The sequence below is a fragment of the Motacilla alba genome, chromosome 2 (assembly GCF_015832195.1).
Source record: "Motacilla alba alba isolate MOTALB_02 chromosome 2, Motacilla_alba_V1.0_pri, whole genome shotgun sequence".
Lineage (NCBI taxonomy): Eukaryota > Metazoa > Chordata > Aves > Passeriformes > Motacillidae > Motacilla > Motacilla alba.
Genome location: NC_052017.1, coordinates 101,273,157 through 101,298,740, shown reverse-complemented (window position 1 = coordinate 101,298,740; position 25,584 = coordinate 101,273,157). Strand labels below are relative to the sequence as shown.

At 37.7% G+C, this 25,584-nt stretch overlaps 1 protein-coding gene and 1 long non-coding RNA gene across 12 annotated transcripts in view; one reads left to right on the top strand and one right to left on the bottom strand.

The window, feature by feature from the left end:
- LOC119697996 overlaps positions 1–24,653 on the bottom strand; it is a 41,387-nt gene extending 16,734 nt beyond the window's left edge. The window contains exon 1 of the long non-coding RNA XR_005256019.1: positions 5,926–24,653. This is a non-coding gene — a long non-coding RNA (uncharacterized LOC119697996). The remainder of the gene's footprint in view (positions 1–5,925) is intronic.
- Positions 1–25,584, top strand: part of PTPRM (protein tyrosine phosphatase receptor type M) — a 442,907-nt gene that overhangs the window by 240,535 nt on the left and 176,788 nt on the right. The gene's annotated exons all lie outside the window — the stretch shown is intronic.

Below are 25,584 nucleotides of genomic sequence, written 5' to 3'. Positions count from 1 at the left end.
TTCATGATTGGAATAAAGGATGCCTGATTTTTAGTGAGGAAGACAGAGAAGTTGTTAGATTATTTTAAATGAGAGCCAATAATGAGCTCAATACTCTGAATAAACAAAAACAAAGATGAGAGATTTTTCACAGCTAGAGGATGTTTTTCCTTTTGGCTAATTGTGTATCCTCCTTAATTCTTTCATTACTGTAGGAAGTGTTTCCATCTATACTGAGTGGCTATCATATATTTTCATCCTGATGCTGAAGTTTTTGATAATTTCTCTTCATCTGGGAAATACAGATCTAGTAGTCTCGTATATGCATGAATGAAAATAAATGTTCTTTGGGTTTCTTCAGAAAATTCATACAATTCATACAATTAGGAGTTTTTACTATTAGTTGTATAAATTATATGTACATAGGTCTGCATTTTGGAAGTGCTATCCAGTTGTTCATTCAGACACCTTTTCAAAAAGAAAATGTAGCAGAAGTCTGAACCACCCAAGAGAAGAAGCAGCAAATATTAGAGCACATTTAATGAAACTGATTTAGCAGGTTAGATTAGAAACAGAATTATTTGATATTTGTCTGACTTCATCTGACAAAGCTCTAGTGTAGTCCTTCTGAATTCAAGCATCTGGATGAAAATGATACAAGTTGGAGTCATTGTTTAAACATCAACGTGTTTAGGCTATTAATAAAAAAATTGTTTCATTCTTTTTATCTACATTGTGAACGAAAGAAAGGTGATTGGCTCCTGTAGCAGTAGTGACATAACAGAAACTTCACTGACAATAGAAAGGAGCTCGTTAGGAGTTGAAAGTGTGCTAAATATGTGGATGAGTGGTTAGGGAAATAGGAGGAGAGATTTAAAGTGACATGAAGCTATAGAACTGACAGATGAACACACAGCAGCAAATTTACCGAGGTCCTTTGCAACAGGTTCAAAATAAAATGAAGGCTGACTGCAGTCTTAGCGTGTAAATGCTGAGTGAAGCAGAGTGAAAATGAAATTTAGAATTTCTTAATACTTCTAACATTTTATAGTACATTCCACTCCCAAGCACACTGCTTGCAAAACATATTCTGCATATGGATTTTATCATCTTAATCTGTATTCATTGGGTGTTGAAAGTTTAGTCATACTTCATTTATCCACACCACTAGGCAAGATGCCTTGTATATTGATTCTGCTACAGCTACCGGCTTGGTTAATGCAGATATCTGAAACTGCTCTAAACTTTCAGTGTAAAAGACTGTTGTTATTTTATTGATCAACACATCAACCATGACACATAAAATTCTTCAATTTCTGAGATGGAAAAGGAGAGCACAAATTCTGCCATTCACGTCAACAAAGCTGATACCTCAGCTCATTCTGAAGTCCAGCTTTTTTCCTGTGATTCTTTTTGTCTTCTTAAATAAGAAAAATCCTGATATTTTATGCCATATAGAAACTGCACACAACCAGCACAACCTCAGAGGAGAGAAGGTGAAATGCTGATTGCTTACGTGTTGATTCACAAAAACAGACTTTATAGAAATGTTCAGAAAGCTCTGTTTACAATGATTAAGTACACAATAATCATGAAGGCCAAATTGCATTCCAGTTGTTTTACAATAGGACTGGACATGATTGAAATGTATTTTGACAGATTTTTAATACAGAAAATACTGCTTGCTTTGTCTCCAGTTTCAGGTCCAGCATGTTTTATAGCTGTTGCTGTCTTTGTTTCAAGGAGATTATTTTGGAATTATATATGTTTAAAGCAGTAATGCGTTCAGCAGTGATGAATGCATGTACTTCTTTAACAGCTGGCTAAGCTATTTTGATTTTCAGAATGATTGTAATTTGCAAGGCTTAAATGAAACAAAAAATGTTTAATTTAAGATGATCCCTTTGTGGAAATTGTGCAATATATGTCTTATTGCAGATACTCTCTTTTCTCAGATATTTGAATTTAAGAGTCTGTAAAGTTTTGGAGAATTTGCATAAAAAGCATACAAATGCAAATATATTTTCTGTGAGGGTTCTTCAACATCTGTTGAGGGGGGGACTCACTCTTCCAAGGCAATACCGTTTGTATATTTTACTTCTCCAGGGCAAGTTAGCCTAAAGTTTAGAAGACTCTGGAGCCAGATTCTCTGCAAATGTATAAATTGGTCAGCGCCATATACTCAACCAAGGAATGCTAATTTATTGCAAAGATCTGGCTCATACACAGGAATGTTAACTGTAATGCTCGGTTACAGTGTGAATTTAGTGCTATTTATACATTCATCTGTGTTAGAAAGAACTTTAGATTGTTTGTCACATTGCATGAAAGGTTCTTGTGACCTCCTGTGAAAAAAGTTGTCTTGCAAGGTTTTAGCTTCAGCAAGAGAATGAAGTTTTCTTCGTTGCACCTATTTCTATTCAGTCTTGCCATGACAAAGGTCAAAGTGTTTCCAGTTCTTTTATCTGTTTACATAAGCAGCAAAATGTTGTCCCCATACCACCCTCTTCCTGCTATTCTGTGCCACATCCTCAAAAAGCTTTTATAGTAAACATCCCAAAGATTTTGGCTCAGATAACTATGGAGCTACCTGGTGATAGCAAGTCTCTGTGAGGAGCAGACTCAGGAAAGGAGCAAAATGGATAAAAAAGAAGGCAGGACCATCCAGGCTCTACTCTGTCTCATGATCTGTTTTTCATACTACGTTATTATAGAGTTTGGCTCAGCTGGATTTGCCTCATTAAATTCTTGAGGCCAGTTAATGGTCCATTCAGCCAACCTTTCTACTCTTACAGACACCACAGACATTTGGTATTTTCCTATTCCAGTCTGAAGTGAAAGAGCAGGATGACCAAATGTGTCAGCTAACAAATCCCTGTGGACGCAACACTTGGCATTTGGGACACCAAAGTACTTCCTGCTCCAAGTGCTCTGAGTACCTGGGATCAGTCCAGCAGCAGCTGGGGCTGCAAAGCCCAGGCAGGATGAGAGGGAGAGAGTTGCAGCAATTGCCAGGTAGTATGATTTAAAAGTATCTTAAAGAAAACCTGCTGAAGGAAGCAAATAAACTTTGAATTATGTGAGTTGAAAGCTAAGCGTTCTAGAGTGAATGCAATCTGTGTCCTCTCCATGCATGCTCTTTGTCACCTGTGTGCCCAACTTCTTCCACTTGCATAAATAAGAACTCTACTGGGAAAATAAAGCAAACATCTCTTTATTTGAAGTGCTTAATTTTGAAACATACTTTTAATCTCTCTACCTTGAAGAAGCAGCATTTATTACACTTCAAAAGGCCATAATGAGATAGTAATGATTTTGCAGTACAGCTGGAAACTACCGCAGAAATTTCAAACTACACGTTATCTAAAGCAATAAGCACTCTTTTCTACTGCCTCTACAGAGGGACACATGAGATTGCCTAAATTTCACAGAAATGTACATTTCTTATTGGCTTATCCAGACCTTTAAAGGCATCATGTAAATACTTGGTTCATTGTTACAGCTGGAAAGAAGGTTATCTGCACATGATCCCTGGCACAGGAGCAGCATGATTCACAGGAAATTAAAATGGTGTAAAGAAACCTTTGTCAGCCCAAGTTCAAGGAGTACCTGATTCTGTATGTGGCTTAGCCAGTTCAACAGCACTCAGAGTGTGATAATTTTTAAATGAATGACAGAGGACACCTAACTCCTGCCCACTGACAGTAGAAGGATGGGGTGAGTTAATCTGAGACAGTCACCTTGAAACGCAAAGACTTGTATGTAATGCAGCAGTTCCATGGAAGCACCTCATGCAGAGGTCACAGTTGCCTTCCCACACCTGCCGCACACATTACAGGGCACGAGGATATGTCTTAGGACCTCATCTCTGTCCTTCAGCATGACTGGTTCTGTGAGGATCAGCCTTCTACATATCTGGCCATCGCCTCTGCTCTGTCCCTGTGTCCACTCCCTTCCTCGTAGGCTGGCAGCAGGCACTGGCACTCTTGTGCCACATAACTTAGGTCATGCAGCACTGTCCATCTGCTTCCATAAGAAGAAATGGGGTCATCTGAATCCTGAGAGAACGTTTTCAGGATTCTGCAATCTGAGAGCCTTCCGGAAAAGCCACTGCCTACCTTCATTCTTGAAATGTACTGTCTTTACAAAAATCACTCACTTGGTCAGGAGATCAGCAGATTTAATTGTTTCAGTGGCAATCAAGAAATTAAAAAAAAAAAAAAACAAACAAACAAAAAAAAAAACCAAAAAAAAAAAAAAACCAAAAAAAACCAGCAATCCAGGCAGGCTGTTTGGAAACACATGATGCAGATATCCTTGGAACTGAGAAAGCAGCAGGGTTTCAAACACTCTGAATACCAAAGTGTCAGGATACTTTCCATTACTGTGAAAAGTCCATGAGACACTTGCTTTGCTCTTGTGAGTATGCTGTAGCCACAGGCCTGGGCCTTAAATCCACTTCTCAGAGGTCCTGGTATCTCTGTCTGAGTTTCTATGCTGCATAGTAAGAGTGCAGCATTTGTTACTGTGCATGAATTATGAAGGCAGACATCATGAGTATAATTATAAATTCAGGATATGTGAGCAAATGAGTTTTGAAATGGGAGAATGCTGATTGGTTCAATAAGAGATGTTAGTGTTCTGTGCAGGCAAAAACATGGCAACAGCACATGCCAATAAAGTCATTGCAATATCTGCATTTTTAGCTGTGTCCTCTCACGATTCCTGCCTTGCACATTATGTAATGCTAGCATGTTTTTGTAATTTCCTTCTATTCCCAGCGGCATTACATGGTAACACAGTAATGAGAAAAAAGAAAATCGCGTGTAGACGCAGCTGAGGAGAGAAGTATCAGAACTGTACATTAATCAGCAGAATTTGGAAAGCTTCTCAATAAAATGAGAAGTGAACTCTGGCCTTTCAAGAGCTCACAGATAAAACAGTCTGGATATTAGGTGTATTTTTGATGAAGAAATGGGCATGTTGAAATAATGTAACTATACCTGTTTAAGTAGCATTACTAACTCACTAATATTCTGGAATGCCATGTTCAAAATACAGCCTTTCAAATTACTTGAGACTACAGGATCTAAAGAGCGTGAAGGGAACTCTTTAATTTGCTTGCTACAAGCAGCCTTTCTATTGCTTAAGGGTCTGTAAACATAAAGGCCTGAATTGTGTGCTGTAGGGTCAGCTCTTTCCAAATCATAGTTTTACAACCTGTAAGGCAGCCAGAAAAGTTGTTTGAGGATGTCTGTGGTAGAGAAGGGATTGGGTTTTATTAATGCCCATAATTGTCACTTCTTTATAGCAACAAGTATGATTATTTACAGCAGAAGGGTCAATTTCTGTTTCATTGGGGGAACAGTGCAGTAATTGCTTATGCTATAAAAATGCTGTAATTCTTTTTTGTTATGCAGTAGAGCTTGTCCTTGAATTTTTTTTACTGTGACTTGAACTAGAATTTATGGTACCTGTTGCCTGGACATGCATGGTGCAGTTTCACATGTCCTGTTAGCTTGTTCAGAAATTTCCATGGTCCTTTTACTGTGACTTCTCACATAGTCCCTGGGTAAAAGGAGTGTTGATCCTTGATTTCTTCAAGTACTAATTTGTCTCACTGGGAGCTCAGCATGTAATGACACCTGTCACTTAGCAATTAATATAAATTAATCCGTAATAAGTAAAGCAAACTAGACCAATTCAAGAATAAAAGAGAAAAAAAGATTATTCCATATCTGTGAAGAGATTAATTTCAGTTTCATAACTCACTAATACTTTCTCATGGATTTTGGTCATAATTAAGAACTTAAAAAATTGCTGCACTGTTAGGAGGCTCTGCTCTTTTTTTTTTCACGTTCCTTCTACATGCTGTCCTTAAGTAGTTTGCAGTGGGGACCATATCTTTGCAAAATCCCTTATGATAGTCTTCTCTATATTGCTTACCTCTCATTCTGACAGTGTGATAGTCCAGTTCATCTCTACCAGTTCTTTGTTAAGATCCTTTGAAGCACTGGGTTTTTCCAATCTCCCTCATGAAGGCTGAAGTCCATCAACAATTCAACCAGTGAATCATTAACTCGTGGAACTCACACCTGTTTTGCTGGCTCTGAATTGCCAACTGAAGTCAGAATTGATAAAGCATGTTTTTCTTAAATCTACTTACTAAAATGAACAGATCAAACTCTGAGTATTCAAGGAACAGAACAGGGTCATTTTTGCATGATCCCTTTGAGAGGGATGGCTACTCAGTGCTCAGATGAATGTACTTGAGCTCAGACTTGAGGTGTACATATTTACCAGTGAAATTTGTATGTCCAGTACATTCTCTTGTGCTGAGTCCAACTTGTTAAAACCAGTCCATATTCATACTGCAGAGCTCCCAAGCACCAGCATCCCTTAACAGATTGCTGTTTGGGAATGGGCCCTGATTCATGTCTGAGAATTTTGGGGAGAGTGGTAGTTGGCTGGTGCTACAGCCCTGCTGTGGACCTTTCCACCAATTTAACAGGGAGGACATTGTTGCATAAATAGCTTAGATGGATTTTAAGCAGCTTGGTGTTAACAAGTCTGAGCCACCAACCTGTTTTCAAGTATTATATATTTCCAATAAAGCAGCAAAAACCTCTGAGTAGAAGTACAAAGTTCCTGAAGCTCCTCTCAGGCAAACAAGAGAACTGAAGTTCATGTTCTTTTCTCATGGAACTTTTGGTGTGTTACAATTTAGATGGTATTTGAATAAAAACAAAAATAATGGACAGAAGAAAAAGAGTCTCCCTTTGATTAGACAGGTTTCATCATGTACACTCTCCTAGCTCTCTGATTTTTCTTGTATTTGTGTTTTCGTGCTAGGCCAGCCTCAGCAGGATACCACAGTAATGGTGTACAGATGGTTGGGGTGTGGGAGCAGTGTGGTGAAAGCCTCTCAGTTTGAAAACAGTATTTAACCCCAGCCTCTGATTTCTGCAGACCTGCTGGAGTTGTTAGGTTATTGTGGAAAAAGCTGGTATGAATGTCACATCTCTCCTGAGAGAGATCAGACACTTCTGTCTTAAGCAGATGTAGACCTGTACAGTAAAAAATCCCAAATAAAGTGTATTTTAGGTCTTTAAATGTAAGCATCTACTTCTGTCTGAGTTTAGGAAGTTGCTCAATTAGGAGCATTGATCATCTCGTAGAGACAGTGTGAGAGGTACAATCCTACCTTCATGTCAGAGTAGCCCTCTGGACATAGAGAAATGTTTCTCCCACTGAGTGTGTAGGTGGGTCAGATGTCCTTCTGGGTGCTTGCCTTGAGAGAAGGAGGTGTTTAATGTGGGGACCACAGTGAAGGCATTATGAATGTCAGTGGAAATTACTGCATTGCATGATTTTTAAAGGAGTACTCAGTTTAAACGTACCCAAGTTCAAATGCAGAACAACCAGAGTGTTCCTTGTAACAGAATGAAAGAAGAAAATGTAAGAAAGAAGTGCTGTTGCTCTGTACTTACTGAAGTGTGCTAGGGATTTGTTTTCATTTTGCTGTGTGCTGTGGAAGGATTGAAGGCGTAGTATGTGGGCCAGTTAGGTTTCCCCTGGTGGTTGTGAAACAGGGTTATGTGGGGATGATGTACTTTGTGGAGACATTTCAAAGTAATTTTCTGACAGCATCACATGTATGTTAGTTGTAGCCACAGTGCTGAGTGTCCCATTCTAAATTCCTGTAAAACTGTGGTTAGGCATTGTCAGGCATGTATAACCCATTGTTCTCTCTGGGAGCCTTCTCTGTTGACCTTAATGTGTATTATGTATGTGCACTTCCCATTTCCTTGTCCATGTGAAATTACAGTAGCTTTTCATCTTACCTCAATTCTTTGTTTTTGCAAAGGTTTGAATCCCATCAGTATTTTTCCTCTTGAATTCTAGATGCCAAAGGGAGATGTCCCAAGTGAAAAGTATGGTGTCACCTTTGGTCTTCGTTCACCCGTTAGACTCAGTGAGGGCTCAGGTCAGGCTTGCAGGTTGTACTGGAAGCCTTGGCTGCTTGGCCCCTGCTAGTGCTGAAGCCTTGGAAGTGTTGAACATCAATATTTCTGTTCTCTAGCTATGCCATGTACTTCCTATTTTTTGTGATTCTCAAGATTCAGTTCCATTTCTTTCATAAGTATTTGAATTAAATATGTATTTTGAAGTGGTTCATAAGAGCTCTGAAGCAGAGACTGTGATACATGTGCATGATCACTGTGCTGTATAGTGACATACTGAATTATCAGCTGAGAAGTGACCCAGTGCCTGTTTTGTTTATAGATCTAAAATATAACACATTTTGATCCATTTGACAGTAATCCTTCTTGCAGCACTGGATTGGAATGTTGCACAGAAAATACTGAATAATCTTCAGGATGAGATGCAAAGTTTGCCTTTTATGAGCTAATAAGAAGGATTCAGGTTGTAAGATAGAGGCTCTCTTTTGGAAATAATGGAGGAGAAGAAAGTGTGTGTGGATGGCTCACAGCATGACTGTGAATCATCAGAACACAGCATGGGTGTGAAATAGGGGAATAGACTGTACTCAGCAGGTGGGATTTCCAGCAAAGGTGACAAGCTATCTGCATCATTGTACAAGACACTGGCAGGACCTCGTGTGAGCTCCTATGCCTTGTTCTGATCTACCAAGGAATACCAATGTACTGGCACTACGACAGTGGAGTGTTTTGGCATAAATGATCATGGAAAACCTGTGTTATATATGGAGGAACCAAGAGAGCTCCACTTGTTTTCTAACTAGCCAGTTAAGGCCAAGAGAAGAAGTGGTTATTTTCTAAAAATGCATCAGAAGAATTAACTTCAGAGGGGAAGGAGAGCAATTTTAGTTTAGAGACCATATATATAACTCTAGGCAGTGGTGAATTTAAAGAGGTATATGTACCTGTCAGGGAGCTGGTGCTAGTTAAACTCACTCAGCTCTATGGCGCCAAAAGTATGTTTTTCAGTGTTCTGTATGTGACAACCCCCAAAAGAGCACAAACTTTACAACCCCCCAAAAGAGCACAAATTTTTGTCAAGGTGTCTGAGTGACAAGGAGCAAAAAGTCAATGGGATTTTTCTAATAATTTAGGTTGCAACACGGTAGTAATCAGTACCACTTTAATTGGCTTTTCTACAGATTCTTGGACAATGGTGCATTTCTATACTGCTGTTGACCTTAGAAATTTTTCTTCAGTATTTTGCATTTTGAGCAAGTTTGTATGAGCCCTTTATTCACTAGCAAACATTAAATGGCTGCATTAAAAAGAATTCAGTTGCTAATACTTAAATGTACAGTAGGAGGACTCTTGTTTCCAGAACAAAGTAATTTGGGGCAATTCCTAGCTCTCAGTATAAATTTTTGATTGAACAATTCTAAACCATTGAACCATTTGTACTAAAGTGTTTTGATCATGCATTGCAAGCAATCAAATAAATGCTTTTATTTTATACTAAGTAATGTTAAAGGAAACAAAAGGATAAAGAGAAGTGCTGCCTGGAAAGAGGAAGAAAAGCTATAGATGCACTCCAGGTGAAACACTGTCATTCCCCACACTTGATGCTGAAGGAGTATTCATTTTGCTGAATATTAACATGTAAACTTTCTGTTACACTGTTCATTTAAGTAGGAAAGGAAATCACTGGCATTTGCAACAAGCATCATGACTCTAAAGCATTGCTAAGTAAAAGCTAATCTGCTCAACTGGATTACATTAAATGACACAAAGAAACATTAGAGTCACTTACTGAGCCCTACAACTGAGAGCAGCAGCTCTTTAGTCGGGAGAAGTGTAAAAGCCTCAGCCTAAAACAGCATCAGAGAGTGGTAGGATAGATGTGTAAGGCATTATAAAAATGTTGAATTTAGGGAGAAAGTTCCATGGGGAAATCAGATGAGGACAGATGAATTCACTGCATTCTCCCATCTGGAGTTGAAGCTGTTTTCAAGATTAACCTCGTAGGGAAGTAGAAGCACAAGGCCAAAATCTCATCTGTATTTAACAGTTGTGCTAATCCTGAACTGTGCAGAATCTTTTATCTACAGCCAGATTTCCTGTGGGAAGAGCTGTACAATGTCATGCTGCCAAGGTTTCTGTGCCACCTAATCCTACCAGAGTCATTCCCAGTGCAGGGAGGAGGAAGAGTTATACCTTCACTGACAGAATAGAAGGTCAGCCTTGTATTTATCCACAGAAGTCCTGAAAACTGGGGACGATGCCACAAAAACTGACTTGTGTTCTGTGTCTGCCTGCATCGTTTTGCACTGCTGATTAAAGTGCCCTGCAGAGCTTTTTTGTAGGAAAGAAAGGATGAAAATGAACACAGCAATCTCCATTTCCTAATTGCTGGACCGGAACCCACTGCATTTAAGTTGTGGAAAGAGATGATAGCATTGAGAGGCGAGAATTCTGTTGTGGTTATTTTTGCTGTGGTCTTGCTCTCCTACAGCAGAGCCGGCAGGAGAAAATGTGCCTGTGCCTTGGGTGCTTAAGTGATAACACTGTGGTCTGCAGTTGCAACTGAAGCATAGGCATGTGCTGCTTCCCACCAATTTTCCCGTGAAAACAAAGCATCTGGCCAGGAGAAAATGGACAAATGAGACAGCATCTTAAATTACTGTAGTGGATCTGTTTGAGCTGGTTTCTCCATGCTCTACTTTGAATCCTCTCACTGAATAGATGAAAAACTTCATATCCTCTGTGAGTGCTTTAATGAGCAGTAAACAGTTTTCAAGCTTTGAATCAAAAAAAAAATGTTGAAATTGGCTTGTGTATTCAGTCAGCTGCCTCAGCAAATATTTTTCTTCTTATGCTGTACACAAACCAGCAGATTTCAAAGCATCCTTGAATAAAGGGAGAAAATAAGCATTCTCCCTCTACTTATAAACTGCTTATTTTAGTGTATCTACTTTCTTAATTCCCCAGCTCAATTCAGTTGTGAATTTCCAGTGCACAGCTTTGTAGAAGATGTAGGATATATTTAGTGTTAACAGTGTTATTAATCCATTAGCAGATCTCCTGCTCTAAATTCTACTTCTTAATTTCTGTGTAATATGATCAATTTGCATGTGCATGTTAATTCACATTTATAAATAAAAGCTGTGCAACTGGCCATAGTCATGCCCATGAGCATTGGTGCATTTGCAGACTGTCCACACCTCATGGACAGTCTCCAGGGCATAGTTACAGCATTGCAGTAGTCTGTTGTTTACTAGAAAGCATTGAAGTAGAATATCACTTACTTGTAATCGTTATAATCAGTTTCTCTTAATAAAATTACTTTTTAAATTTATAAACCCCTGACGATCTTTCAGCGTACATGCAGATCTAAGTATTGTGATTTGAGATCCCTAAGCTGTATGGCTTTTTTTACCTTCTGCAAACTGCATTTTTTACAAGTTTGTGGAGAACAGAATGAAAACCACTGCTCTAGGAGGCAGCATCACATATAACAAGCACATATGCATAAATTGAGTGTTGAATACGAGAGGCTGAGCAATAGTGTAGCATTATCATTTATGCATGGACTTAGATCTGAGGGCATGTTCCCATTCCTTAAGGACATCACATCATTTCTCAAGGTATTTTTTTCATTGCTCTTCTAATTTAACTTTGTGTAGCTATTGATCTTCTTCATGGCTATTGAGGAAGAAATCTTGTTTGAAGGAGGCCCTGGATTTCTTTGAAAGTAGAGATTACTCGAGCAGAATCTTGCATGGAGACTGCTGCTTTTTTGTGTTACTCCATGTCTTTTAACTCCAGTAGAGTATTTTATTGTATCATATCCGGTACCCTGAAGACTATAGAATGAAAACAATATATTATAGTATTTATTAAAAAAAAGATGCTTGAATCTCAGAACTATTTAGTGGAGATGGCATAACATATTCATCCCATTTAGACTTAGAAGAAGTATAATTGCTTCTATTAGGTGAGAATTGGCCTTCCTCTTTTCTTGAGAATCCAAGTAAACTGGTCATTCAGACCTTGCTACATCTATTTTCTACTTAAGTTGTGAAGAAAAGGTAACAGCATTCTGTCATATCTTGTAATAAGAAAAATACCTAGTCTGTTTCTCCTTTGCTCCCTGCCCCACATACCAAGATGGAACCAGGTGTGATGTGATGGTTTGGGTGCCATCAACAACTTTGCCAGTGCTGAAGGTGTGTTCTAATGAATCTTTGCATTCCAGTCATAAGCAATTTTCAAGCAGCATTCAGCTGTCTTTGAGTATCAGAAAGTTAGGCATACACTTGCAGAAGTGATACTCCTGATTCTGATAAGATGGGCTGTGTGATCTTGCAGATTGTTGCATATTGGTTTGCATGTGTTCAGACTCCTGGAATTTTCTTTTGTATTTCCTCATTGATCTGTACTGCAGTACCATTGTGCATCAGCATTTTCTTCCTCTGTGACAGATTAAAAAGAAAGGAACAGTCAGTCCTGACATGGCTTTCCATTTTGAATATTTCCTTCAGATCCCCTCTAACTTCGTTCTTTTTTAGACTAAATTATTTCAGACAGTTTTGCTTTCTTTAATCTATTTTAAACTGTGACTCCTTTTCCCATGCTTTCCTGTTGTTCTGTAAATTGCCTTTGGCAACCTGAAAACTGGTGAGTTAAATGGTGTAATATTGGCTTATAAAAGCACTTTGCTTGCTGCACCAAGATACTTTTATCTTATACTTATGAAGTTATCGTTTTTCTGTCTTCTTTTTAAAAAGAAATTAGGCAAAGAACATAAAGCTGATTAAGAAGCTTTGAAATGGTCTTAGGATTGTTCCAAGTATCATAAATGTAAATTCATTGGAAGTCTGTTTTCTGGCTTGGTACCAAAATATATTGCCATAGTTTCAGCAAAATTTCTTGAAATAGAAAACGTTTATAGAGAACACAGTTCATCAGACAATGAGAATCTTATTTTATGATCTAATGGCACATTTTAGCCTGCAGTAATAGATAAGATTTCTTAGTTCTTATGATTCACAACTAAGCATTGGATTTCAAGGTTATATTATTTTATTTAGACTAACTTTGGATCACAGTTGTGCTTGTTTGCAATCTGGTCACATTCTGTCAAGTCTTTGGTAATGCGTATGACTTCATACTCGGGTAAATCAAAGAGATGAACAGAAATGTATGTATTAAGAAGTTTTAGAATGACTTATATTCCCTGCTGGTTTGTTTTTTTTTTAAGCAAAAAAACCAAAAAAGAGGCTTTCTAAGATTGTATAACCACATCTGCTTACAGTTCTAAGAAACTGGCAATCTGACTGAAATGAAGACTTCTAGAATAAACTGCTAATTTTTGCCACAATATAAGGTGATCATTTTGCATCCTATATAGGATATCTAAGGTTTCATTACAATTGCTGTGTCCTTGTGCTTGTTACAAATTTCTAATTACTAAATTGCAGTGACATCAAAGAAAAAATACTCAGATAAAGCTTTAAATTAGTTAAGTAAAAAAATCAGCAGCAAACGGCTTTTATCTTGACCTAATTTACTTGAAATTCTATGCCTGATGAGAAGATTAATAACAGGTGGCCTTTTAGGGAGCTCTCAGTTTGAGTCTAATGTTCTAGTTGTTCTTTTATTATCCCAAACATCTATAACTAAAGGATTTTTTCACCGTGCCCTTTGTTCACAATGTGGGACTGTAATTGAGTTCATATTTCTCACCCAACCTTTCAGCTGTAATTAATATTTTATTATATCAGATTTTATCACTAAATAGCCTAGCAGCAGGGTACTGAGCCACACGCACGCTCCCACACACGCATAGGCACACAAAAGCCATAGTGACTTATTGATGCCAAGCAAGTTCCGTGTAATGAGTTATGGTTGAGAGAATACAAAATAAATTTGTGGTACCCAGCTAATATTCCAAAGCAATTTAGAACTGATCTTATCTTGATCAAGCCAGGACAAAGAGAAATTAAAGTTACAAGACTGAAATATTCAGTGTTGTGTTGTTATATCAAATGTGTGGCGTCTACAAAAATGGTCTTTGCAAGACCAGCTATTAACTGTTTTCATTATTATATTTTATGAGCAAGACCAGTTTAGGTCATACGCTCTTTGTGCTAGGAGTTACACACTGTCCTCTGAGCTCTGCTAAGCACAAACACCTCCACAGCATGACAAATGTAAAAATATGAACATCTAAGTTGATTTGCTATTTGTCCTTTAAACTGGAATAAACCAAAATGATTTCTTTGTGCTACACTGCATACCGAGGGGATTGTGGGTGTTCCTCTAAGCTATTCTGATGGAAATAAGGTTTTTTTAATACAAATTTTGAAAGATGGATAAAGTCTTATCATATAAATATCTGTAAACAAGATTGGAGAGAAATATTTCATAAACCTAGGTAACTTTGATGATGGGTTGTTTTCATTATAAAAACTTCCCACATAACTTGTGACTAACTGGCATTCCTCTTCTTGGCAGGATTCTACACAGAAGTCTCCCACCCCCTCTGCCTCTCCCTCTCTGTCTCTCCCTTTTTTCCTCTGCATCCCTCTTTCTCCCCATCTCTTTCTCACACTCTTCCTTCTTCCCTCACTGCTTTGGGTAGGTGATTACTGGAAGAAAGTACTCAAATTAAGAGCAGATCAGTAGCAGGATAGTACAGAACAAGCTCTGCACTTGAAACGGTTTGTTCGTGGTTTGTTAACAGCAGAAATAACCTCTTGAAATCTATACCTGCAACTTTCTTTTAAAATTATTTTTAGTTGTTTGGACACAACAAAGTCGCTTAGAGAATGAGTAGGCCCTTCTTCCCCAAGGGAGAGCTCTGTTGCAATGATGAAGAAGAGCTAAGCCTCCTCACATGGTCAGGAGAGGAACTGCAGTGTGTTTCTGGCTACAGGAAAGCGTAGCCTTGCTGTGGTGGGAAGGATGGCCTAGGAAATCAAGCCCTGGGGATCGATGCAGATGAGAGCACAGTTTTATTTCTGGTGAGGGTAGGGACATCTGTTTAGCTTTCTGCAAGTCAATATAGCATGCTTTCTACATTCCTGTATCTAAAGTTAAAATAAATGGAAATACTCCAAAGAAAAAGAGGAAAAGATACCTATATATGATTTTTAACAACTTGGCAATGGTGGGGAGTGGTGTAATAAGCTGCTGAATGTATAACTCACTCTCTGAATTTATTTTTTTTATTCAGAATTTTTTTTTTAAATTCAGAATATCTCAGAATAGTCTCCGAGGCTTTGTGGACTGTTTTGTGGAATTAATAATTTCACAATCTCTCTGTGGTTTGCATTCATTTTAAAGGCAAGTTGTGAGAAGAGCATAAAGAAAGTAGGAGGCATCCCTGTTTTGTACTGCTTGGTAATGAAGTCGGTCTCAAAGCCCTGGAGGATCTAAAGCTTTAGGTTAGTTCAGTTTAGACTAGCATCATTGAAGTTAGTGATATTGCTGCTTGGGTTTAAATTAAGAGCGTAAAGCCATGTGGAGTGAGATCAATAGTATCTGGTTCCTAGAGGGACTGAGTCATTACTCAATAGGAATAAAACTTTTCACTGGTAAAATGAAGAAAGGGAGTACTCCTTGTATTCTGTGTGCTATATTACATGTCCAAAATTAGAATTAAACTTTCTGACTCATAAATAAGTTAAAAGTTTACACCTGACTTTTTTCCTGGTTTCCTAAGAAAACAAGTCTTAAGTATCATCCCATTCATCTGCCTGTGTGTTCCTTCCTTCCCTCATTAATAGAGGACCTCTTGGAAATTTTCAAGCAATAGTTTGAATGTTGCATAAATAGTGAATTTCTCACATACTTTGGCATCTCTGTGAAAGACCCAGATTGGCATCTGAAGGGTTAGGCTATGTTAGAGTATGAGTTAGTTCATTTCTTGTGGGCCATCAGCAGAGAGCTACAATTCTCATACCAGCGAGCCAGGATGGAGCTCAGAAGCAGCCACAGCATGTGTCTCCTCTTTTCCAGCCAGTGTTTGGGAGATACTAAAAGGAGCTGAGCATATTGAAGGTGGGAGCTGGGTATCACAGATGACATGAGGAATAGAAATGGGATTACAGCCTTCCAGATTTCTTGCAGTAAAACTTGTAGTGTCTTAGTCTATTTATGAGGCTTTGATGCATCGTCTGTTTCAAATGGTCTTTAAAAAACCAAGTACCTGGTCAATATAAATGGGATATTTTTGTCCCTTAAACATGAAAGAGCTGTCAGCAGAGATGTTCTATTGTTGCCAGAAAGTTAATGGTGACATACCTACCAGAAAGATTATAAGGTTACATTTACCAGAGTTATTTATGGAAGAAGCCAAGTGTCAGTTGGTACAGCAATTAAAAAAATGCTCAGTAGATCACAGTGAGTGTAAAGAGATCTTGTAGGCAGTCATTCTTGGATAACAACCACCCCCCCAATCTTAAGAAAGTACATAATAAGATTGTTTTCAGCTCTATTATGAAATATATTAATTTTATAAATTATGCACAATTTGTTTGTAAAAGGTATTTGATTTTATAATATAGCTATGAAATCAAATATCTTTTACAAACACTGTGTGTCATTTACAAAAAGTAGCTGGGTGAAAGTTGTTAAAAATGCTTTGTTTAAAGTGTATCTATATTAGATAGACTTCATTTTTATTTTATCCTTCCTACCACTACTTTTTATTTTCACTTCTTATTTACCAAACAGGATGATACATGTCAAGCTGTTTTCAGTACATTATCTGTTATTTTCTTCTTCTCTACATTCCTGCCATGTGTAAGCTTTTGTATTCTTGAGTATTTCAATCTTTTCCTAGTTTTGTTTTGTCTCTTTCTTTCTCTTTTCATATGCACAATTACTTGTCTCCAATATTTCTTTTTTTTTGTGAAAAAAACCAAATTAAACCAAACAAAAAAGCCACAAACAAAAAACCAAACAACCCCCAGCCAAACAAACAAAAAAAAAAAAACCCAACAACACCCAAGGGGGAAAAAACCACCACCACCAAAATACATTGCCAGGACTCTGGTTCCCCTCTTAGTTTGTCACTTGCAAACTGTTTTTAGCAGATTGATCTCATCGATACTGTATGGGGCACATTAGGGGATCTCTGTAGTCAAAGATGTCCTTTTCTTGTCCAGCACTTAATAGCTGAAATAAATTAAGAATATAGAGCCAGATTCTCTCTTGTGTCATGTTACTTACACCTGTAGAACACTACTTTGAACTCCTTTTGAGGCTTAATTATATTTACATTTTGTACTCACTTTGTGTGGTGTAGGTCTACGGACTATGTACAAACTTTATATATTTTCTTGACATTTTTGAGTTTGAAGAAAAAGCAGCCAAATACATAAATCTATATTAAGTATGGAGAGTACAAGACACAGGGAAGTTTTAAGTGTTTCAGAAAAAGTATGTTTCTGATCATAGTGGGGGGTTGTGACCTGCAATATTTTAGAACATTTAATTTTTTCAGCAGAAGAAACAATAATTAAAAACTTCTTCTACAAAATAACAAAAATATGCAAAATATTACCTTGTAGAAGAAAAAGAAAGGTGGAATTACATGGTTATTTCTAAGTATGCAGAATTGCTAAGACATTGTGTCTCATCAGATGGATCATATCAGTATAGGGCAGTATCCAGCCCCTGGGAGAGTAGGGGTGGGGAAAACTGATGATTAAGGAATTTCAGGTGTAGCAATGTACATAGCAGTTGAGAAAACATAGTTGCATCCTGTCATTTTTGTCATCCTGTCTGTGGTAATTATGACAGTCACTCTCGTAGGCCAGTGCAGTAATAACACTGCCAAGTCCTAGTTGGGCACCAGTATTTAAATAATTACAAATAATTAACCATGCAGTGGTATAACCAGGGAGAAAAAAATACCGTTTCATCAATATTTATCAAGGATTAGGGGGGTTGGGAGGGTTGAGAGAGCAGTTTTGATTCCCTTGCCAGTTCACAATAACAGCAGAGCAGTCTCTTGTGCCACAATTATTGTTGGCGTTATGTCTAACCACCACTTATATACTTGTTGGGCAAATGGGTCTTATAAATTTTAATATGCTGTTTCAATAGTAAACTAATACTTCTTTTGAACAAGTGTAGGTTAGCATATGTATTGAATTTATTGATTTTTTGCAAAGGATGGATGGGACAAAGTTAAAATTGCAGTCCATCAGCAGGCTATGTGTTGTAAAACCAAGTACAGATGATGTACTGCCGCAATCTTTATTGTCCTGCTAAGTAACAAAGTATTACAAACTGAATTTCTTGCAAGATTTTTCACTCTCTCTCTCCCCTTCTCTACTAACAAAACAAAACTGCATTTTGGATTGTCATTTGTGATGACTGAATCTAAAGGCAGAAACATTTCAGAAAGGTTTCATGAATGGTGTTATGGTTCCCTGCAATTACAAGGCTGAAGATGGACACTCTTTGCTGGACACTCTCTGCCCCTTACAAGTGTGCTTAGATTCTCTAAAACAATGCATCTCTGTTCTAGGAAATAGGCAAAAAGTTAAACACCCAGTGTCATCAGGAGAAGATGGCACTCATCTGGCCCCTGGAAAGGAGAAGGAGCCTGCATCACTGTCTCCTTTTCCTTTCGGATTTTCTTCGTGCAGTTTTCTGAGCCAAAGCTCTGATGTGTCCCTTAAATTCTAGGCAGTCCAGATTTGCAAAAGAGAAATGTATTCTTTCTTCTGCATCTGGAAAAAAGAATTTGAATGTGTGGTGGCCACTTATGGTGGCCATTAAATTACCATTTTCAGAGCCTATCTGTCTCTTCTGCAATTGAGATACTATGTAGCAAATGTTTTCCTTCTCAAGGGAATTGAACCTGTTGTCATATCCTTCCCGAGTGACTGTCCTTAGAGAAAAGAACAAGCAAAATATCTTTAACTTCCAGGGACATAATGCTTTCCATTTGAAAAATTGTCAAGATTTCCTGTATAAAACCACAGGAATGCTAAGGAGAGGTTTGCTTGGATGTATTTTCCCCAGAAAATCTCCTTTGTAAATGCTGACTTTTAAGTCTTTGAGACCATCCATACAAAAGAGTTGGGCAGTCACAAAGCAGCTTAGGAGTTTTACATTAAAAACCGGATACTGCTCCCCAGTGGACTTGGGTCTGTGAAGATAAAGCTTATTATGACACCTGAGAGTTTACATTTGGCACTGTCTCTAGGGACTGAACCTAAGCTGTCTTATCTCCTCCTTTACAGCCGTATAGGTATTTCTGCTGTGATTGATCTGAGAAATAGGGCTCCTTGCATGACAATGGAGGTGTTGTATAGTATTAGTCTCTCTTGTGTTCATGCCAGGTCTGATTCCAAAAGATTCCTTGAATTTTATTTTTTCCCCATGGGCTGGAAATTTCAGGTGCAGTAATAGTATTTCCTGAGAATGAAAACAGGCCCTGCCTTGGAGAATCTAACCAGACTTATCTCTTGACCTGCAAAGCTAGTAAACAAAGGCAGGTGTGAAAGTAGAATCATTCCATTTAAGTTTGAACAAGCTGGTAGCACAAAGTATTTTATTTACTTAGCACCTTTTCTACATTTGTGAGGCAACAACTGTTCCTCAGAGTTAGAAACCTGCCAAAGAATTGTGAAGCTTTTGTTTACATGGAACCTCCTAGCTTCAAGTAAAGATGCAAACAAAAAGTCAGAAGGGTTTAAGACTCCCTTCACTCCAAAAAGCTCTAAGGATCTAAGATTCCCTTTGCTCGCCCAAAGAAACAGGCAATACACCTCTAACACTGGTACGTCAAGTGCTTAAATGGGAGCCATTGCAAGAATTTTGATGATTATGTGTTGTGTGAGTATTATTTGCAGCATTGCCTAAATCACTTTTTTCCCCCTATATAAATTACATATTAATGTATGACTTTAAAAATACTTGTTGACATTGTTATTAGTACAGCAACATCAATTTGGAGGTTTTGCTTAGTCTGCTTGTTTTTCTTCACTCTAAGTTCTGTATTTTCATGTCTGAACATTATGTTCCTACAAGGGATTTTTTTTAAGCTTCTTCACCTTTTTTTAGAAGCTGTAGTGAGTGATGCTGTATTTTGCATAAAGCCCAGAAAATCTCTGATCCCCCAAATAAAACGTCCCTGAAATAGAGACATCTAACTTAAACAGTTTTCTCATTAGTAGGTATACTCATTTGTCCTGCTGCTAATCAAAAAATCCCTGGTCTTACCTCTAGTCCATAGTTGAACCATGTGTGCTTCCCCTTTGATAAAATATGCAAAGTGGTCACAGGGACAGTGGTCAGCAGGACAGGACTGCTATTCAGCTGGTTCTCTGGCATTGGATCTGTTCTGGAAATGACTGCACACAGAGTATATTTTATTCACTGTGTATTAGGTGTTGCTAGAACTCCTCACCCACTGGCAAAGCCTGCGCAGCTGTGATGGTGAGACACCTGATAAATCAGGGGTTGTTCATCACCTTTGTTTTAATCCACCCATAATAAATATACAGGCTCTTGCACAGTAGGAGGGGAGTTAGTGGCAATTTCTCGTAGCCTTTTTCTATTTGCCTGCTAACCATAAATTATTAATTTCTGTCCTTTAAAGAGTAATTTCCCTCTTCCATTTCAAGGTGCATTACATTTGTATAATTACATATAATTTCTAGAACTGTAAAATTTGAAGTTACAGGATGAATTACAAGAATATAGTGCAGTATAAGGGCATGAAGAAATAGATATATATCTCCAGTGTTAATCCATATAAATATGATATGACCAGAGACAGCTGATGGCAGAGATGAAGTTATATTGCATATTTTATAGAAACAACTGTCCAAAGGCTGCATTCTTTTCAAGAAGCAATATTAGGCCATAAACTTGCATAAAGCATGACGAGCAAAGACATATGAAGTTTTAGATACAAAACATGAACAAAACAACAGATACATTTTAAAAGGCTTAATGGCAGTACAACTGAAGAATTTTCAGGGTCTACAGAAGATTTGCTGAAACTGTGGGCACCCTACAAACTGTGGGGACTCTAATGGTTTGAGCAATCAGGTTCTTCATGGACTTAGAGCTGTGATAATGGGGTGGGGTTTGGGTTTTGTGATTTTGCTCTCTACTGGAACTGGTATTTTAGTAGAAAAATGCAGTAAAGTGATTCTAGCATGCAGATTAATAGGGCTGTGGGAATGACTAACTGAAATAATGGTCAATATGTAGATTAAGGGTTATTCTGTTGTTTGACTCTGTAAGTGTTAAAACAAAGTAAGCATGCCAGTCAAAATACAGAAATAGATCTATAAAAAGTACTGGGTTTCTATATTTCTAATAAAGCATGAACTTATAACAGTGAACAACTATAACAGAGAAAACTTCAAATTAAGCTCAAGAGTGTTACCATGACAGTCTGCAAAGGTAGCCCAACAGTTTACACAGTTTATTAGGGCACTCCTAGTGGACCTTAAGAGCTTCTCAGGCTTTGTATATTTCTTAGGGGAAAAAAAATTCAAGGATAATAAGAATTCAAAGAGATTTTAAACACTTGAAGCAGGAATAAGAAAGTTTCTTATTCTTATTTTACAACTGGATTTCTAGGCCCATAATAGTTAATGGACTTGCCTAGGATCACACACAGCAGCTTTATTAAGATTAGTAAATAAAATCAGATAGTCTTTGTCTATATTCAGTTCCTTAGGCCACCTCTTCTTCTTTAGAATTAATTCTAAAAATTTCTTTAATGCTTCAGTTATATAAAGCATCAAGACTGTTTTAGAGAGACAAAATAGAGCTGACAGTTCAATAAAGAAGTAATCAAGCTTGTTTTCCCTTTGTTTGCAATTTGAAATTACTTTGGAATTAGGTGTAATTATAGATTAAGAAGTTTCAATAAATGCCTAGATTGTACGTGTTAAGTATGTACATTTACATACTCCTGTATGAAGACTTCTGAAGTCTACATTTGCATCCAATAGATCCTTCTTGGAAAGTTATTCTGTAACTTTGAATGAGACTTTGATTAGTTAAAATTTGATTTACAGCATTCCAGTGATGTGGAGTAATGTCCCGATTCAGGAGATTACCCAAATGCATAATTTCATGTAGTTCAGACTAGATATATACTTAAGTCTTCTTTGAAATTGTCAGTTGTGTAAGTACTCTGAGCATCTTTTATTACCGTGCTAATACGTTTTCTTTCTGCTTTCATGTCTCTTTTTCAGCTCTGAAAAAAAATTAGTGTATTTATCAGACATTGACACACCATTCCAATTTAAGCAATCCAAATTCAATAAATATTTGAGAGACCTGCTATGTTTAATTTCTAACAAAAGTTAAAGTACTGTGTTCAGATATGTGTCTCTGCATAATCATTTAAATTTGGAACTGGTTTGGAACTGTTAGAATAAAAAGCAGTGTAAAAATAATATAATCTTTTTTCTTTTCCCATACACCTGTTTAATCTCCAAATTTGAAGCATTTGAATCCTAGTTTAAAAATAACTGCCATGTGTTCCCTTCTCAATGCAATAGCGAACTATTTATTTATAAAAATAAATTTTGAATTTAATTTACAAGGCATTGAAATTCTATGATAAAACTATGTAATATGAATTATATTTAAATTACATTTCTTTGCTTCTGGAAAATCACTCTAAATGCTGCCGATAACCAATACGCTTTTAGCACATTTCACTGTAGTGTAGAACTTGTTTTTTGGATTAAAGGTAAGAAGACATTATTCTCTGAAATATAGAGGTGTAGAAAAGGAATAATTCAACTTCAAACAAGCTGGAAATCTGACTAATACATAAGAGGAATAGTAGAGTCGTGGCACGGTACTAGCTCAATTCACTGAGCTTGAACCTGTTTCAGAGTAGGCAGTCCAGCTGTTACATATTAAAGAAAATAATACTAATTGTAAGACCTAGAGAAAGCTTTTGGATTATAATTGTAATTGGGGTAATTTTGTAAAATTCATTAGCAAGATGATCTCGTTTGTACAAATGTAAAAAGTATCACTGGTAAAATTTTGTCGGGTTTCCATTGACCGAGGTGCTCATAATGTGTTAATTTACATCAGAGAAACAGCAGTGTGTGGAAATTGGCCAGCAGATAGGATTTAGTTATTTTTCATTAGCACTTGGACTTTGATGAAGGGGAACAGAAAAGAGTTGTTTGACCTTTCAGTGCTTAAATTATTAAAGAGCAAATAGATTTGAGGTCTAGATGCTTGCAAATCTAATTTGTCTTGTGGAGTAAGGATTAAAAGACATTTTGAGTTTGAAATTGCTCCAGTCAACTTACTTCTTTCTTTAAAGTAGCTGAAAATGAATAGATGGCAGGAATCTAAAAGGTATACAAGGAGCAGTGCATGTAGTATAAATAAATATGGATTTACCACAGGAAAAGTAGCATTTTAATGACAGATTTGTTTCTAAAATGTCTACTGTCTTTAATCACTGAGTGAAAAATTAAGAGAATCCTCATTTCAGCCAGTACTGAAACAAGTCATACTATCTCATCTGGTCTGAAGTCCATCTTATATTTAGGCCTGCTGCAAGAAAGAAGTGACTTAGTTTACTATCCACCACGCTTTAGTGAAACTGCTGGATTCTTACATTTGCTGCAGTATTAGGCAAGCATATCCAGCTCCACTATCTTGCAAGAATAAATGTTTACATCACCTTCTGCATTTTTTTTCTGATACTCCATTTAAGTTTGCAAATGGTATTTATTATAGATTCACTGCAAATTAATAGTTAGAGGAGGCAACATGCTGTCTTCAAAGTACCTTGGAGTCTCAGTTCTAAGCACTTCTCTTTTGTGCTAGAAAATTAATTGTGAAAATCATGTCAAAAATTGATTTGTAAGAAAAAAACAAGATCGCAATGTAGATATTCCATGGCTAGTTTTTTTACAAATCAGTTCCCACAGGATCAAAGAAACATTGCTGTGGATTGACCTTCATTTACTACTCAACATGGAATTAATCAACTAATGAAAACGTTTCTGCTTGATATGAAGCAGAATGTCTCTTGTTGCACAGAGCTGCAAATGTACAGGCAGAGGCCTTCAGGTGACCCCTCAAGACATTCCTGTGTCCCTGGCTACACTAAATTTATGCGTGGTTAGATTTCTGCATTAAGTTCAGCATTAAATTAAAGCATTTAAATATGAGTGTCCACTTTTAGATGTCTGTATGTGAGCTGAGTATTTAGTTATTGTAATCAATGGAGTCTGAGAAGCAATTAGGTTGACCTAAAAGTGGACACCTGCTTTCTGCTCAGTTGTCTTGGAAATGTAGATGTGTAGACATCTTCATGAAGGCAGATAGTTTTAAGTGTGTTAACATTGCTAAAGCTCCACTATATTGAAAGTGTAAATCAGGCAGAAGAAAAGGTATGGATTGCCTTCTCAGTGTTAACTTTCTGGGCATTTTTTATGACCACAGAAGTCCAGCATCTCCTACTGGAAATGCTAGATCTTGAAAATACAGTCAACAAGGTCTGTGGCACATGATCAGTGAGTCTGGTAAAAAACCAGTAAGATGGTCAAGAAAATTGGCATTTTCTGCTCCTTGGTGATATTTTGTGGGGTCTCCTGCTCACCCAGGGACGCCAGATTTTGGGTCTTCCTGCCCACCCAGGGACGCTAGATGTGGGGTTTCACGTCCCGGATTGTGGTGACCCCAAAAGATGGAAAAGTCCCTCCTCCAACCCGTGCCTTTAAAGAAAGACTCAGTAGTCTTCTGTTGTCCGTTCTCAAGGTTGTTTATTGTTGGTTATCTAAAAGATTCTTCTCCCTGAACTGCTGTGGCCCGTTCAGCAGGTCAGACAAAGGCACACTGCCCTCCCAGGGGGCTGGTGCCATCTTTTATATCATATATTACGTACTACATATTTATACTTTTCCCCCAATGCCTACTATCTATATTGAATGGTGACTTTCTACTCTAAACCAATCTGTGAGTGCCAACATCACCAAAGACATGGAGGCTAGGAAGGAGAAAGAAAGAGGACAGGGCACACCCAAATCCCTCCATCTTAGAATCCCCTGACCCCCATGTACAAAACTTGGACCCCTGCGTACAAGGCTTAAAACCCCCCTGTACAGCACTCAAAAATCCTTCCTTTCACTTCGTGACTACTTCTACTATGCTATCTAACTTGTGTGTTTGTGGCTTGTAATTCTTCATACAGAGTTAATAATTTGCTCCATGGGCTAAGATCAAAACCCCACGTGTGTCTTTGGCTGCATGCCAGGGTCTCAGAGCCCCCTGCCAGCAGCTCTGGCCATCCAGGGCACCCAGAGGAGAGTCCTGGGTTCCGACAATATTTGACTATAAAGACTCTGCAGACCTTAAATGGTGGTGTCCTAGAATCATGGAATGGTTTGGTTTGGAGGGGACATTTAAAGATTATCTAGTCTAACCCCCTAATCTGGTCAAGGGACACCTTCCCTTCGACCAGGTTGCTTAAAGCACCATCCCTCCTGTCATTGGACAGTTCATCCCTTTCTTTCTAAGCTAGATTTGCCTCTAGAAGGGAAGTAGCCACAGCTGTGCCAGGATATGACTAAGCCAATAAACCCTGTTGGGTCCAGACTGAGAAGGTCCTGCAGAAGGCTCAGCCCATGTGTCC